Below are 15,323 nucleotides of genomic sequence, written 5' to 3' on the forward strand. Positions count from 1 at the left end.
AAATCAACTAGGAAAACCATTTACTTTACATTATTGAAGTCTCTAACGCACACGAATGACTTTAGTGAGACATGGATTGGACACTCGTGGAACATAATGATAGAAAAAAAAACACGTAAGAGCGATAATCTTAAATTTCTTAAATTTGAAGTTATCTCATTGTTGTCTACCTTGCATCTCTAACTGACTACACTACCATCGTGTGTTGCGCAGTTCAGAGTTAGTGATGGGAATACAATGCATCAAGTTTTCCAAATTATACAAAATAATAATAATAATAATAACTACATAATATACATTGCAAATTCGTGCTTTAAATACTTTAAATTGCATTTCCTTTAATTCTATGTGCAATTTTTTATTGTAAGTTAGCAAGTTACCTCTATAGGGTTAAGCCTCTGTGGTATTATGAAATGTGTGCAGTCTTTGAAATCTCTTAAATTCCAAAACAAAACATAACCTCCCCCCCCCCCCCCCAAAATGATGTTAACTTGAAAATGTATGGACTATTTATTTGAATTATAAAGAGACACTTTGCTATGTTGGACGGCCTTTGTTAACTAGGTCTACATATCTGTTTTGATGTCTTTTTGAAAGTAATTGTGACTATATGCTTTATCATCAAATCCCTAAAATATAACTATTTATAAATAATGATCTCTTTTCAACTTATTTTCTTCTAAGAAGCCTCCACCCGCAGTGGCGTAGCTAGGGATTTCGGAGCCGGGGGAGGGGGGCTTGACCTCTTTAGGGGGCCCTGCATTTCGACTTTAAAAAAAACTGCCTGGTCGTGAGGTTTGCGCGCTGGACTGTCGTTCGGATTTATCGACGGTCGAGGGTTCAAACCCTGCCCGCTCCCATCCCCCGTCGTCCTGCGGGAGGTTTGGACTAGGAAGTAAACTATCTTCAACTCTGAAGGAACATCCGAAACATGTAAAACATTTTACAAACAAATAATAATATTAAAAAACTTCATGACATGAGATAATGGCGATAATATTTAATGTAAAAAGAAATTTCGGACAATCATTTGGGGGCCCCTTCAAGTTGGGGGCCGGGGGGATTTTCAAATTTGGACACCCCCCCCCTCCACCACCCTAGCTGCGCCACTGCCCACCCCCTTTACAAATAACAGGATTTAACACTTGGATGTTTTATGAAGCAAGTTCAAGATGTGCTGTAAACTGGACTGTATTTTATTATCTTATACAATCTATATCAAGCACTAGCCATATCATTTTGATGGATGCTATAATCTATAAATACACATCGTCTCTTTCTAATAAAATAAACCATAAAACATTTTAAAAAACTATTTTTAGTCAGCGTCAGCATTGCATTTCCTGTATCATCCATTCAAGTAAATAGGCAGATTTGCCGAATAGGCTAGTTCGGGAAGAGAGAGAGAGAGAGAAAGAGAGAGAGAGAGAGAGTAGAGAAGAGAGAGAGAGAGAACATACAGCATTTCATATATTATTAATAAGTTCAAAAATTGTTTATTTATGTTAATATAATACACGCCCTACCAGCGTGTGAGTAACAGCCAATAAAGTGTGTGTATGAGTTTGTGTAGAATAACAAGTACAGACTCCGACAAGACTAATCGTAAACACAATACCAGAACAGAAAGATTTTACGAAAGGACATCCACGATCTCCATTCTGACCATGCAATATAATACATCTCAAACGAGGCTCAATAGATCTCAAACGAGGCTCAATAGATCTCAAACGAGGCTCAGTAGATCTCAAACGAGGCTCAGTAGATCTCAAACGAGGCTCAGTAGATCTCAAACGAGGCTCAGTAGATCTCAAACGAAGCTCAATAGATCTAAAATGAGTGAGGCAAAATATGAAAAAAAACTAACGTTTGTTGTCAACTATGTGAAATAGGCGATGATGTAAGATGATACTAAAGTGATCTACTGTAATTTACTTATACATTGAATCTGTTTTCACTTTCCAGTCATTAAAAATGTTTGAAATAAGCTTGCTTAGTTTATGCCTATTTGTAATAATGTTTCTTATTTTGATTTCGTAGCCTCAAGCTACAGCGTGTAAAATACATTGCCTTTATCTCAACAGAGTCTTTATACACACGTTCCATTGTACATAGCATGTCTTCTAAATCTTCCTTATAGCTGAGCTCTACACAGCGCTATCTTAGATAAGACAATCACACTAAGTCACCTAAGTGACGCTGTCATCTAGGATTGGAGCTGAGTAATGTGGGAATTTACCCCCTTTTTTTATTAAACATTTCTTTTTGTTTACAAAGTTTATATCAATTCACTCTGTCTTGTACAAAGTTTGTACACGTTATTTCTCCCACACGCAATCTCAGATCAAACTGAAATTTTGAACAATTAATTCTTTTACCTGTCAAAAGAAAAATCCAAAATAAAAAAAAAAATTAACTAATTAGTTAATTAACTATTGGAAATTAATTATCTCGAAAAAGGGAAAGAAATTGTACTCGATTGATGTGGAGGTATAAGTTGAATGAGCCCCATTTATACTTTGTAGGTCGCTGGTTTTAAGTCTGAAGCTAACAATAGATAACTATAAAACCTTCTTTTTCTTAAACGATTCGCTGGCAGAGTGGTTAGAGTATTGGCTTGAGGAGGCTGCGGAGGCTTTAACCATCCAGTTCGAATTCAGGTCTTCTATCTTTTTTTAAAAAATACATGTGTTTAAAAAACGATTACCCAGATACCCTCTCTTTCTCCCTCTACCTCTTTCCAACTGGCCAGATAAGCCAGAAATTGCGCTAAACAAAATAATTGATGAAAATATTTGCAGTCACCCAAATTTATTATTGTTGGTCTAGATCAGGGGTGGGCAACCTTTTTGTATCGAGGGCCGCATTTTTTTAAAAATTGCGAATGGCGGGCCGCATATGTATATATAATTTAGAGAGATACTCTAGTTAACTGTGTAGAATGTCTTTTTATTCATGTTTGCTCTATTATATTCAGGTTTCTTTTTTTTTTTCACACGTTAAGGAATTACAACAAGAGTTAGCAATTTTTGAAACCAATTTTACGATTATTTTTTTTAAATTGCTTTTGTCTTTTTATATTACAATATCCCCTCAAGTATACAGTTGTACTTAATGTGCAGTATTCTACTTTTTACACTCATGCATATGTTTCTGGAATCGTGGAACTAGCTTACTAGTTGTTACCCTCGTGACTGCTGTCAAATTAGAGTCAGTCAAAATCGACCAGTAATTATACTGTTTTAGTTTCCACAAAAAAAAATGCTCGTTCACTGAATCAAACAATATATGTTCTGGTAGTTAAATGCTGGGAAGAGCGAAACTTGCCCTTCTGGAGCATCACCAGAGAATGCTGACCATGTCCTTCACTGGTGCATACTAAATCAAGAGACTCGAAGAAGACTCTGGCCCCAAAGCCCTCCTATAGAACCAAAACTTTTTGGAGAACTGCCTGATCTTGAAACCACTGCTTAGTTCATCTCAGATATAAGATTACTGATGTGAACCCTCCAACATGTAAAATGAGAATGAAGAAGAAGAAGAACTGGTGTATATGTACACAAATTGTGTAAACAGCAGCACATTTTTTAAAGTGTTGACATACAGCTTCTGGCACACATAAGACTCCCGTGGTAGCACTGAGTGGAGCTTTTTTTTGCTTGGAGTTATGTCCTCTGTAGCTGAATCAGTTTCTGCGCTAAATGGTGAGCTGATGGTATTGAAAACTGGTTCTTAACGTCTAAAATTAGCTTTTATAAATTGCACAATTAAGGGATCTAAATAAATGTAATCATTTCACTGGAAATAGTTTTACCCTTCAGCAAAGGAAAATGACAAGACCTGTTTTCTTTTGCTTGCTTGTAGAGATGGGAAAGCCCTTTTGAAAAGATTTAACATGCATTAACATTTCATACGCAAAAAAAAATTGCCGTGGCAATTGCAAAACAAATGAAATCTTTTTCCACTCTTCATTAGAAATATTGGTAACAAATTCACAGTCAATGTCCTTCAAGTAACATAACAAGTTCTTCCTTGAGATTTTATATTCTTCTCATTTGCCTTGCCCATGCTAAGTTAGCGGATACAGTGGATAACTTTGTTCCTAAATCGGAACTACCTGTGGTTAACACCTCCGTCCTAGCTCTAAAAAGTTTGATTACCATATGTGGCTACTCAATTCTATGTTGAAACATTATGCAGCTTTGTCCAAACTTTCCTGTTTAGAGTTTATGGTTGGGATATTTTTAATAAAAAAAATAAATATTTTACTCAGTCAAAGATCGAGCTCCACCAGTTGTTACACTTGCCATCTTGTTCCAAGCATACCCAACATTCAACACAGTTCTTCATAGCATTGAATAAATACTGATCAAAGATTGTATCTTGAATTGAGTGTATTGATGTATAGCCAATAAGAAAATCTTCGTTTACTTGAAACTTTTTCTAATAGACAGTTTCAATAATTTATATAGATATTATTTAAAATATATTTGGATTTTTTATATGTATATACTGTGGGCACACCTGATTTTTGTAGATGTCGGCGGGCCGCATAAAACACTCCGGCGGGCCGCATGTGGCCCGCGGGCCGTAATTTGCCCACCCCTGGTCTAAATCTATTACAAATTTAAATACATGACTGATCCAAACTAATTGATACAACTACGCTTAATATAAGCTTTGTTTTTAAAAAGTAGTATCTTTATGGTGTTTTTTGTTTTTAAACTATATGTTCCTTAAAAATTGATTCTTTATAGCCATCCCTTCTTTCGGTTCTACCCACTTGAATCTATCCGCCAACATTGAGTTGGCTTTAACACACATAAATGTATAATTTTAACCAGACCTTCTCAGATAACACATAAGATTGTTTCCCCTACACGCTACACACAGCTACAGAACATTTCCTGGTTGTAATACCATATCTCTCATTATTTATAGCGCTGAAAGGAGCCCAGTGTTGAGGAGCCGAAGGTGGATTTAATAGCTGCGTTTTGTTTTTTTTAAACATAGATCTAGATCTAGATTCTAAGTGCTATCGGTCATTTGAGAATTACCTTCATAAGAATACGACTTACGACTTTAGTTCAAAAGATGTATAAATTATTTAATCAAATTACTTTTTATTACTAATTTGTACAGTAGAGCTCCTATATTATTTTATCTGACAGTTAATTTCTGGGGTTGTTATGTTTTTTTTTGTTTTTTTTTTTTTACTAAGGTGATAGCAACTCACTCTAGCTCACTCTCGCTGGTACACATTTGTACACGTTATTTCTTTCACTTTCCGTTCTCGGATCAAGTTGAAACTTTGCACAATTATTTATTGCCCCTAGGAAAACATGAATCAATTAAACAAAAACCCAATTAATTAATTAATTAGTGGTTATTAATTAATTTTGGTTGATATAGAATATAGTATTTATAGTAAATATAGTATTTAGATATATGGCAGTAAATGTGCAGTTATTACCCTATATAACTTCTGGTTTTGCTTTTTTCTTGTTTTTGCATAGCGCAACGTTCATGCTTATAGCATGCTCAGAGCACTATGGTCCAATCTCTTTTGTCCCTGTTTCCTCGTTATGGTCTCCATGCCATCGCAATTCTTATTCATTGCAATTCATTTTGTCGAAGAACATGTCCTGCAAGCCTTAGGCAACGCTCTGTCACAACCTTACTAAGGGGTCGACTCCCAGTTCGGCATAGGATTTCCTTGATTGAGACCCGATCTCTATAATTGACTCCTAAAATCTGTCTTTGTTGAGCCACATTTAGTCTTTTCAATTTCGGCAGATGACAATTCACGACACTTTATTAATGGAGCCCTGCCACTGGTAGAAATGTGTACCCTCTCTTGGCTATGCTCTAGGAATTAGGTGACAGAAGTTTGCTTTAGATTTTATATCTAAAAGGGAAGTTTTATCGTCAAAATCATCTGTTGGGGGTTTTAAACTAAAAATCTCTCGAGTTTCTTTTTTTTTTAACAAATTCAAAACACCCTTAGCTACGCTCATAGAATTTAGGTGACTGTAGTTTGCTTTAGAATACTATTAACGAGAGACGCTTTTAGCCTCAAAACTCTCTGTAGTGGGATTTTAAACTCAAAATCATATGGAGGGGTTTTAAACTTTTAAAAAAGCCCTCTGGAGGAGGGGGTTTAAACTCACCCCCCCCCCCATTAGCTTGGCTACGTTCATAGCATTTTGAGTGTGTAATTTGCTTTTTTTTATATTGAAGAGATATTTTTTTGCTTCAAACCCCGCTGGGGGTTAAACTTTAAACTCAAAACCATCTGGAGGGGTTTTAAATTTAAAGCCCTCTGGAGGAGGAGGTTTAAATTCAAAACCCATATTGGCTACGCTCATAGAATTTCGAGTGTATACCTTGCTTTTTTTATATTGAAGAGGTGTTTTTTTTAGCTGTAAATCCCGCTGGAGGGGGGTTTTAAACACAAAACCCCTCTTGGCTACGCTCATAGATTCTGGTGACTGATGTATGGTTTAGTCTTATATTGACGAGGGGGTTTTATCGTCAATTTCGGAGGGGGTTTTAAAATCAAAATCTTCCTTACCTATGCTCTTGGAATTTGGATTTTTTTGTTTTGTTTTATAGAGAAGGGGGGATTAAACCGCAAAACCCCCTGGTAGGGGGGTTAACCACCTTGGCTGCGCTGGGTAAAGTGATGGTTTAATATTAAAATCTCACCTAAAATAAACAAAATCAAAGGCAAAAGTCAGTCAATAAAGTCCGCCTCCCCCAGCCGATCCATGCTCCTAACAACTGTAGGCTATATCTTAGACTAAGCAAATGTTGTATTGAAACAAGAAAAACATGTTCAAAATACATTTTTAAAAAGACAATATCTCCATTATACAAGTTAAAATAAGATAAGTATTTAAAATACAATAATTTATTTCTAGCTCAAACCGGTTATCGAATTTGTAATTCTGTCACCGTCATCTCCTTGTACGAACGATACTACACATTAGGCCCGCGGCATTGTATACTAGAGTATTATGTATTTTACTATTATTATATAGACATCAATATAAAACTAAATAGATCTAGACTTCTGATTTAGAACTCCTAAGATCTAGTCTACAACAAGATCTACTTCTAGATCTAGAATCTAGATGCAATCTATATTAGATTTACGTAAAAAATAGGGGCCTAACAGCAAAGCTGAGATAATCTATCAATAAACTTTAAGCAACTTTAAATGTAATAAACAACTTAGTTATCGGCACAGTCGGGCTGACTACATCCTATTTTCTTAGTCCAATTTATAGCCAAATTAAATTTTTACTTTTTTTTTTCATTTGACAAATTCTAAAACGTTCAAAGTAGAGTTTTCGCCGTGAGCAAGTAAATTCTTTTCTCAGCGATAAGCATCAACTGTAAAATTTGTTGGAAAATCGTTACAGTCATTTTTTGAAATCAGCGTTCGGTTCTGCCCATCCCCCCCCCCCTCCCTTTTCAGTGAAGTTCTTTCTTGAATAGATGTTTTGTTAAAATACCAATACTCTCCAATGAAGATAATTGTTACGCACTATTTGGCTCGGCGAATATAACTAAGATAAATTGATTCGGGCCTCGCCTATTCCTACACTGCAATGCAACAATGGGACGTCCCTCCCTGGCATCAACTGTTGTGTTTAAAAGACAGAGCTGCTGACGTGTATAATTCAACCCGCCGCCAGACTGTTTGAACGAGTTTTTGTCATCAACAGCAGTTTCAAAAATAGTTCACCATGATGACGTAAACAGGGAAGGGGGTGAGGCGGGTAGCTCAAAGGTGCGCAAAGGGGGGGGGCGAAAGGTAAGAGCCCTAGATTCCCCTCATGTTTATATAAAAAAAGGTCACAATGACACAGTGAAACCTGCTGGTATCAAAAAAGCCAAAAAACAAAACACACAGACTTGGAGAATTCGTTACCAAGAAAAAAAAATGTTCACTCGTTAATTTGTCTAACATATTTTTTTTTACTAATTTTTCTTTTTATTAACAGAATTTCGTCTGATAAAATGTGTAACTTGTAAAGTGATGCTGGGTGAGACAAGGTATAGGTTCAGGTATCTCTGAGACTAGTCCAAAGGTTGTCAAAGGAAATTAATTCATTGAAAAATTTGAACCAGAGAAACGTGTATACAGACTTCTCAATTGCTTTGAAATCTTTGCCTTTTTTTGTTTCAGCATTTTTAATGAAATGTTTGTTGTCGAAAGTTCAAACTTTTTAAAGAAGCCACTGGAAAAGAAGAAAAGCAATGTGGGGACGTGTGGGGGCGACACAAAGTAACTTCAACAAAAACTTAAGAAAATGAAACAAAAATAATTTAAGGAAAAGGTTTACACAATCAATACACAAACAAAACAGTGTTAAGGACGCCGTGTTAAAAGATCACTGCTGCCAACTAAATAGTACAGCGAAGGAGCTTAGAAATGTCATTTTGCAGTGCTTGTAGTGCACACAAATGATCGTTTACCTATTAAAATACATAGCCTAGCAGCACTTCTTATTGTATGTACACCGGATACATACACAGCCAGCTATTTATAGTTCTCCGCCATAGAAGGATCTCCAGTAATAAAATAAGTAGGATCCATCTAACAAGAAGCAATGATACCAGAAATCCAGAAGCAATGATACTAAACATCCAGAAGCAATGATACTAAACATCCAGAAGCAATGATACCAGACATCCAGAAGCAATGATACCATACATCAAGAAGCAATAATACCAGACATCAAGAAGCAATGATACCAGACATCAAGAAGCAATGATACCAGACATCAAGAAGCAATGATACCATACATCAAGAAGCAATGATACCATACATCCAGAAGCAATGATACCAGACATCCAGAAGCAATGATACCATACATCAAGAAGCAATGATACCAGACATTAAGAAGTTTTTGTTAAATTCAGGAACATAGCACTAATGGAGACATTTGACAAAGTCTAGTTATAACCTAAGAGTCGCATTTCCTAGTTATGATACTAATGATCCTGTCAGTGTAGAAATACCAACCTCTGTATAATGCACTATTACTATAATGAATGCGTATGCCATATCAAATATAATGAGTTGAATATTGATTACATTTACATATTAAAAATAACTGAGAATTCAATTAAATGAGAAGGCTTATAATGTGATTATTGTGAATTAATATAAGCATAAAATAATATTTCTTTCTAATAAGTTATTGTTTGTTGACATTTTTTTTCTGAATATTCACCCCTCTTTGTTCAGTAGAAGATTACATTGCCAAAAACACATACGACAAAAACTGTCAGTTCCATGTTTTCACAATAATTAAGGTTAACATTGTTCAGAAATTGTTCAAACTTGTTCTCTGTTGAAGACACATGTACGTACACATGTGTCATTCATGCTAAACGAGCGAAGTCCTTGAAATTGGGATACTTTCGAAAGGAACTGTCTTAAGATTCTATGGAAGTCCAAAAATTCAAAGAAACATAATGCTACGGAATTTTGTTGGTGCGATTACCAGCTGACAAGCATAAATCCCTGTTGTAATTGTTTTATTTTTACTTTTGTAAAAAATTGTTTAAAATATGTTTTAATGAGAAATTTAAATGAAAAGAGAACTTCCAGATAATAAACTATTAAGTCTTACAAATAAATCGAGAAATTTTGAGATATAAAAATGGTCAACAATCTTTAGCTTAATGACTAGATAGAATAATGGTGTGCTGGTTAAAATTATCTGATGTACAATTTTTATAATTTAATTTTGTTATTTTTATGCTAACCTTGATGTCGATTTCCTTTTTATAAACTCCTACTCATGTTGATGTGTCTCAGGATATTAGGAGTGTAGCTGGAGGAATGAAGGATTTTTACAATTAAGGAAAATATGATTCGATGTATGAACAAGTAGTTTTTCCTCTTTCCTTTTATTTTTATTAACTGATGTTTCTCTCCTCTGTCATTGAAATGGAGTCAGGGATAATGTTTTTAAAATTTGTTGGGGTAGGGTAGGGCGCCCATATCCCCGGAAACTATTCTCATGGTGTATGGATAATAGCCAAAGTTGGCATTAGATTTATATTGTCAAAACTTGTGGTTTGATTTTAAAGCAAATCTAATACACAAGTAACACTCTTCCGTAAGTATGGGGGGGGGGGGACTCAAACGTATTATTACTCAATGAGTTCTGGTAACTCTGGGTACATTGTCATTGTCTATTGAAGTTTTTAAATTTAGTTTTTAAAAATGTTATGTAGCTATTTGACTGTGACAGCAACCACAACCCCACCTCCCCAACTCACCTTCTTACTAGACCCGAAGGTCTATGATCTGGTGTCTTTTAGTTTCAGTTCTTCAGATCAGTTCCTGAGATAATTGTCACTACAAAGGTACGTCATCATCTATCTACGCCTCCCCAACTCTCCCCCCCCCTTTCCTCCCATGCCACCAGCAAGCTAAGTGAGCAGTGGGTGAGGTCAGTGTGCCATAGAAGGAAGCACTCATTGGCTGGAGGTCAACGATTTGACCAAACGACCAAGAAACTTGAAATCTCCACTAAATAGTTAGTACCATTAAAGAAGCCACAATTATTGTTACTACTGTTTATATTGCTACAACATTGTCATATTTTTTGTCGTCATCTAAAACAAGTAACAATGTGTAACAACACTCTGAACCTATTTAGATGTTACTGCGTGACTTAAGAATGTCGTCGTTGCTACGAGTCAAGACGGAAGTGACTGAGCACTTACAGTCTCTAATAGCTAACAAATAAAGTACTTATAGGTACAGGTAGGTTTCTTTTACCATACAGTGGAACTATAGCTTTATAAGTACAATATCATACCATACACTGTTTACTGAACTATATATGGTATATTTTAATTCTTTGACAATAGTACAACTCAGACAGACACTCTTTCAGTGTATTGCTGACTTTGTGTCCGGAGGGGCAAGATGTCCACTCTTTCACTCCTTAAAATCAAACACGCCTCTCCCTAACGTCAAGATCTTTAATCCAGAATGTCCAGAAGAAAACATTTTCTTTTTCGTGTTTCGGCTATTCTTACAGAATCGAAGAAAATCCCATCCTAGCCCCAAACCTTACACAGGACGGCATTCTTCAACAATTAGTGTAGAAATAACAATTTCTAAGAAAAAGAAATGAATCCGAAAGTAAAACAAAACATTACAAGAAACTGAAAAAGTTGAAATCTGGACAAAAACTGAAGTGTACTTACGTGTTTTGAATATACTCCAAATATGTCGCTATTTAGTAATAACATAGAAAGAACACGAGCTATAGGTGTGTTCAATATGCATATGTAACGGACCGTTGGTTCTTTAAGGACGCACACACTTTCTGTCACAGAGCACAGCGGCTTATCCCAGGTTTACACATCCTCATGACACACTCCTGTCTCGTGGCACTTAAACGCATAAGACAATGGACTGTCTAACTATAAAAGTAATCTGTCTTCGCGAATAAGTTATTATAAGTGCATGGACAACCCCAAGCCGACCCCTCGTCGTCCTTATGAACCTTCGCCCCCCCCCTCCCCCACGTTTAGACGCCAGGTATTTTGTTTCTCTCTCTCTCTCTCACTCTTCTTCATACTTGTATTATGTGACGTCAGCTTCAGTTGTTTTTTTTAAATTCACCTGTTGCACAGGTAAGGGTTCCTCCACAAGTATGGACCAAAGTTTCAAGGATCTACCTGTAAGATCTAGTGACAGACATCTGTGGGAGTTCAAATGTCGCTAATTTCACTTATTGTGAGACTCATTAAGCACGGGGGTCAATCCCCAAACATAGGACCGTGTGCTGTCTTGACTGCTGCCGCTGACGGAATGTGGTTGTAAAGGCAATGGTGAATTAGGAATTATCCCAGCCAGGGGCGTGCCGGCGGTGACCGTGCTCACTTTATTTCTATAAATCAATGACGTCATTCAAACTAGAGATAACGGGACAGTTGCGTGGGAAGACAATAGAAGAGAAACTGAAGACAGAAATATTATCTTTTTACAAAGCTTTTTTACTCTGTCTGTCTGTCTGGTAAAAAGTTTGAACACGTTATTCCCCCCCCCCCTCATTCTTGTGTCAAGTTGAGGCCTAATGTAATTTATTCTTTGTTTTGTAAACTTCAGCAACTGGTACGTAAAAAAAAGATATTATTGCGTCATAGCCTCCAAGCTTACAACAGAAGGTCAAATGAAGTCCGAAATCCTGACTGCCGTGACGACGATATTCCCGCATACCACTGGACAAGGAGGACATCTCAAGCAGAAGATGTTCATCGTTGTGGACTTTGGTACACCCTCATCAATCGGACACTGGATCAAATCATTTCCTTTTACATTGATTCGATTAAAGAACCAAAGAGATTGGGTTAAATTTTTTTCTAAATATGTGGAGTTCAACAAATGATTATGTGGTCGATTATTTGTACACAACAATCTGTTGTTTTTTTTGTGTGTTTTTTTTTTTGGTACTTAACGTTACTTGGGAGAACGCATTGAGAAGTAGTTCTGATTTTGTTTTCACCATTTGTCGTTCGAATTTCAAAACTGACGGCCGAGACCATTTTCTCTTTTAGACAGCAAGACCACTGCGGTAAAAGTAACGAAAGAACGGCCCAGATAAACATTAAACCAGCAACGAAGCTAAATTATAACATCTTACAGTAAGAGACACTAGGCATGTCGTATGTTGAAATGTTCAGAAAGAAAAAAAAAAGGTTATAAAATTTTTTACCGTAAACAATCTTTTATTTGTTATTGATGCTTCCAACCAAAAAATTAGTTTGAAAGCAGAGAGATATCCCAAATGTACAAAGACCAAGAAGATCTTCCAAATAGATACAATTAAGTCTGAGAAGAGTGCATATAATTCTAAAACAAGTTATTCTATAAATAAAAGTACTTCTAATAAAATACATGAAATTAAAAGAAATCACGAAATTCTAAAAATAAATTTAATATCCTAAAGAGATTGGAAATTCATTCTAAACCGATCATTATTACAGAGAGTTCTACCAGAAAATAATAAAGTGTTTTACAGTAAATTAGTGAAAAGCTTGAACTATTTTCTTAGCCTTTAAATAACGTGCCTATAAATAGAAGTCAAATCAGACACTTCCGGTCCTTGCCCTAAAGTCAGGGGTGTACCAGTCGATGTGACAAAAGTGATTGCGAGACAAATGGTCAACGAATAAAAATATTTAGAGTAATGCCAACTCCGGGGGAGGGGGGTATAGCAAGTTAAAGAAAAAAATGCTTCGAGGATTTTATGATGTTTACAGTAAGCTATTTCCTGCCAAGCCACATGATCATCTAAAATCTAACAGGTTCGCCCGAACAGGGGGGAGGTGGTGAAATTTGATAAGAATGTCACTCTAACAGACTAGTATAAATCATACAAGTTTAAGATCCATGTTTGTATCATCCAACGGTAGACCTTTGTTCTGGATACACCGTGACAAACTCTTTTTAAAAGAAGGCCAATAGAGCTGTGTAGACTGATGGGCATCTTGAAAACTTATAAGTCGAAAGTCTTCACTCGAGATCCACCGGTTTGGAGGTTTGGATGTGAAGCTCTCGGCCACCACACGACATGTCATGGTCAAACCTTACAAATAGGTGGCAGATATCGAACATGCACGCTCACATAAACAGCATATAAACAAACATATAAACAAACATACTTGCACATACCTACATTCATATGTATCATATAATATAATGTGTGTATGTCGTTGCTGTTTTATCTCTCATTTTGTTTTCTTTTGTTCAAATATAGACTGACAAAATGTCGTTACAGAGGAAAGTCCTTGTTTGGTTTTTAATCTGTCAGTCACACAGTCTAGTGTGCAGACAGAGCTGAAGAGGAAGAGAGAGAGAGAGGGAAAGAGAGAGAGAGAGATGTAAGGATAGAGAAAAGGGAGTGAGAGACGGAGAGATCAAGATATGTTGTGTGCGTTTTATCTGATGTAACCATAAGAACAGGAGGGCGGATGTTTTGGTTGTGTTGACTGAAGAGCTTCTGATGAAACCACGAGCTGGTCTGACGTAATTCCGTGTTACTAAATAGAAGCGAGAGAGTTGAAAGGGGGAGGAACTGGCATGAGAAAGAGAAGACTCATACTTGTTACTTGTTTAAACATTTAATTTGTGTTTCTACAGTTATAAGGTGGCCAGATATTTGGGGAGAGAAAGCGGGACACATACAAAAGAACAGGCTGAGAGTAGTTGTTTTTTTTAAAAAGTATTGCTTTCAATAACTTATACATTAGTACAGTAATATCAGAATGTACACATATACAATTTACACACAATGTAGGTCTGCACACGGAATAATTTAAATGATTGCAGGATTTCTGATTTCCAAGTTAGATAATCCTTCTTGGCGATACATTTGAAAAACGTCCAACAGGCTGCTTCCGTTTTCTGAAATACGCGCCAAATTTTTTTGTAACAGTCTACGATTGTCTCTGCTACATCCCTTTTTATGAACAACCCGCGTCATACAAAATAGTAAGTCGCATGCATACTTTTTTAGGGTAGGAAGCTTTTCACTAAATTTAATGCTTATTTTTGTGCATTTCTGAACCTATTCGTCAATGGCAGAAGATACATCAAGATCCTCAATATACTGTCATTTAATAAGCAGAACTTCTACATGGAATTTTGCGGCAAATTCTATATTTAAAATGGAGCCACAATTCAGCACAAGGGTTTTCAAAGAAGCTTTTCTTTATAGTGTGGCGCTTATTTTGTGAGAAGAAATTTGTTCTCTGAGCAGGATGTAGTTTAAATAGTCTCGCGACCGATGGCTTCAGAGCTAGCCACCTGGTCTTTCCATAGCCTGAAATTCTGCTATATTATACATTGACGAACTCTTTTTTTTCTAAAGATTTCGCGCGAAGGGGGACACAAAAAATTGTGTCATCTGGAAAAACAATTTCATTTTATTGTGAGCTCAAAATCATCGTGAACACTGTCAAAAACTGGTCATCATTAGCCTGCTGCTTTACTTTGGTCATTGTATTGTGTCTAGTCTTGACAATCTGGGTTAACAATTACCATGCATGTCCTTCTGAATCTATATAAACCAATGTGTCAGAGTTTAAATATACCAAGATATTATCAATGTATAGAACAGTCACTGAAAAAAACAACAACTTGAATTGGATGTTTATTTGATTAGCAGAACTTTGTTTCGAGTAGAATGGACCTCATTCACCAATCGTAAACAAACAACATTTAGACACGTGGTGCTCTATCTCTTCTATATAATTTACGATCTCATGTCTAATTCATG

General features: G+C 36.1%; 1 protein-coding gene across 3 annotated transcripts in view; it reads right to left on the reverse strand.

Annotated features, from left to right (window-relative positions):
• Positions 1-15,323, reverse strand: part of LOC106067510 (uncharacterized) — a 98,107-nt gene that overhangs the window by 48,243 nt on the left and 34,541 nt on the right. The window lies entirely within an intron of this gene.

The sequence above is a fragment of the Biomphalaria glabrata genome, chromosome 3 (assembly GCF_947242115.1).
Source record: "Biomphalaria glabrata chromosome 3, xgBioGlab47.1, whole genome shotgun sequence".
Classification (NCBI taxonomy): Eukaryota; Metazoa; Mollusca; class Gastropoda; family Planorbidae; genus Biomphalaria; species Biomphalaria glabrata.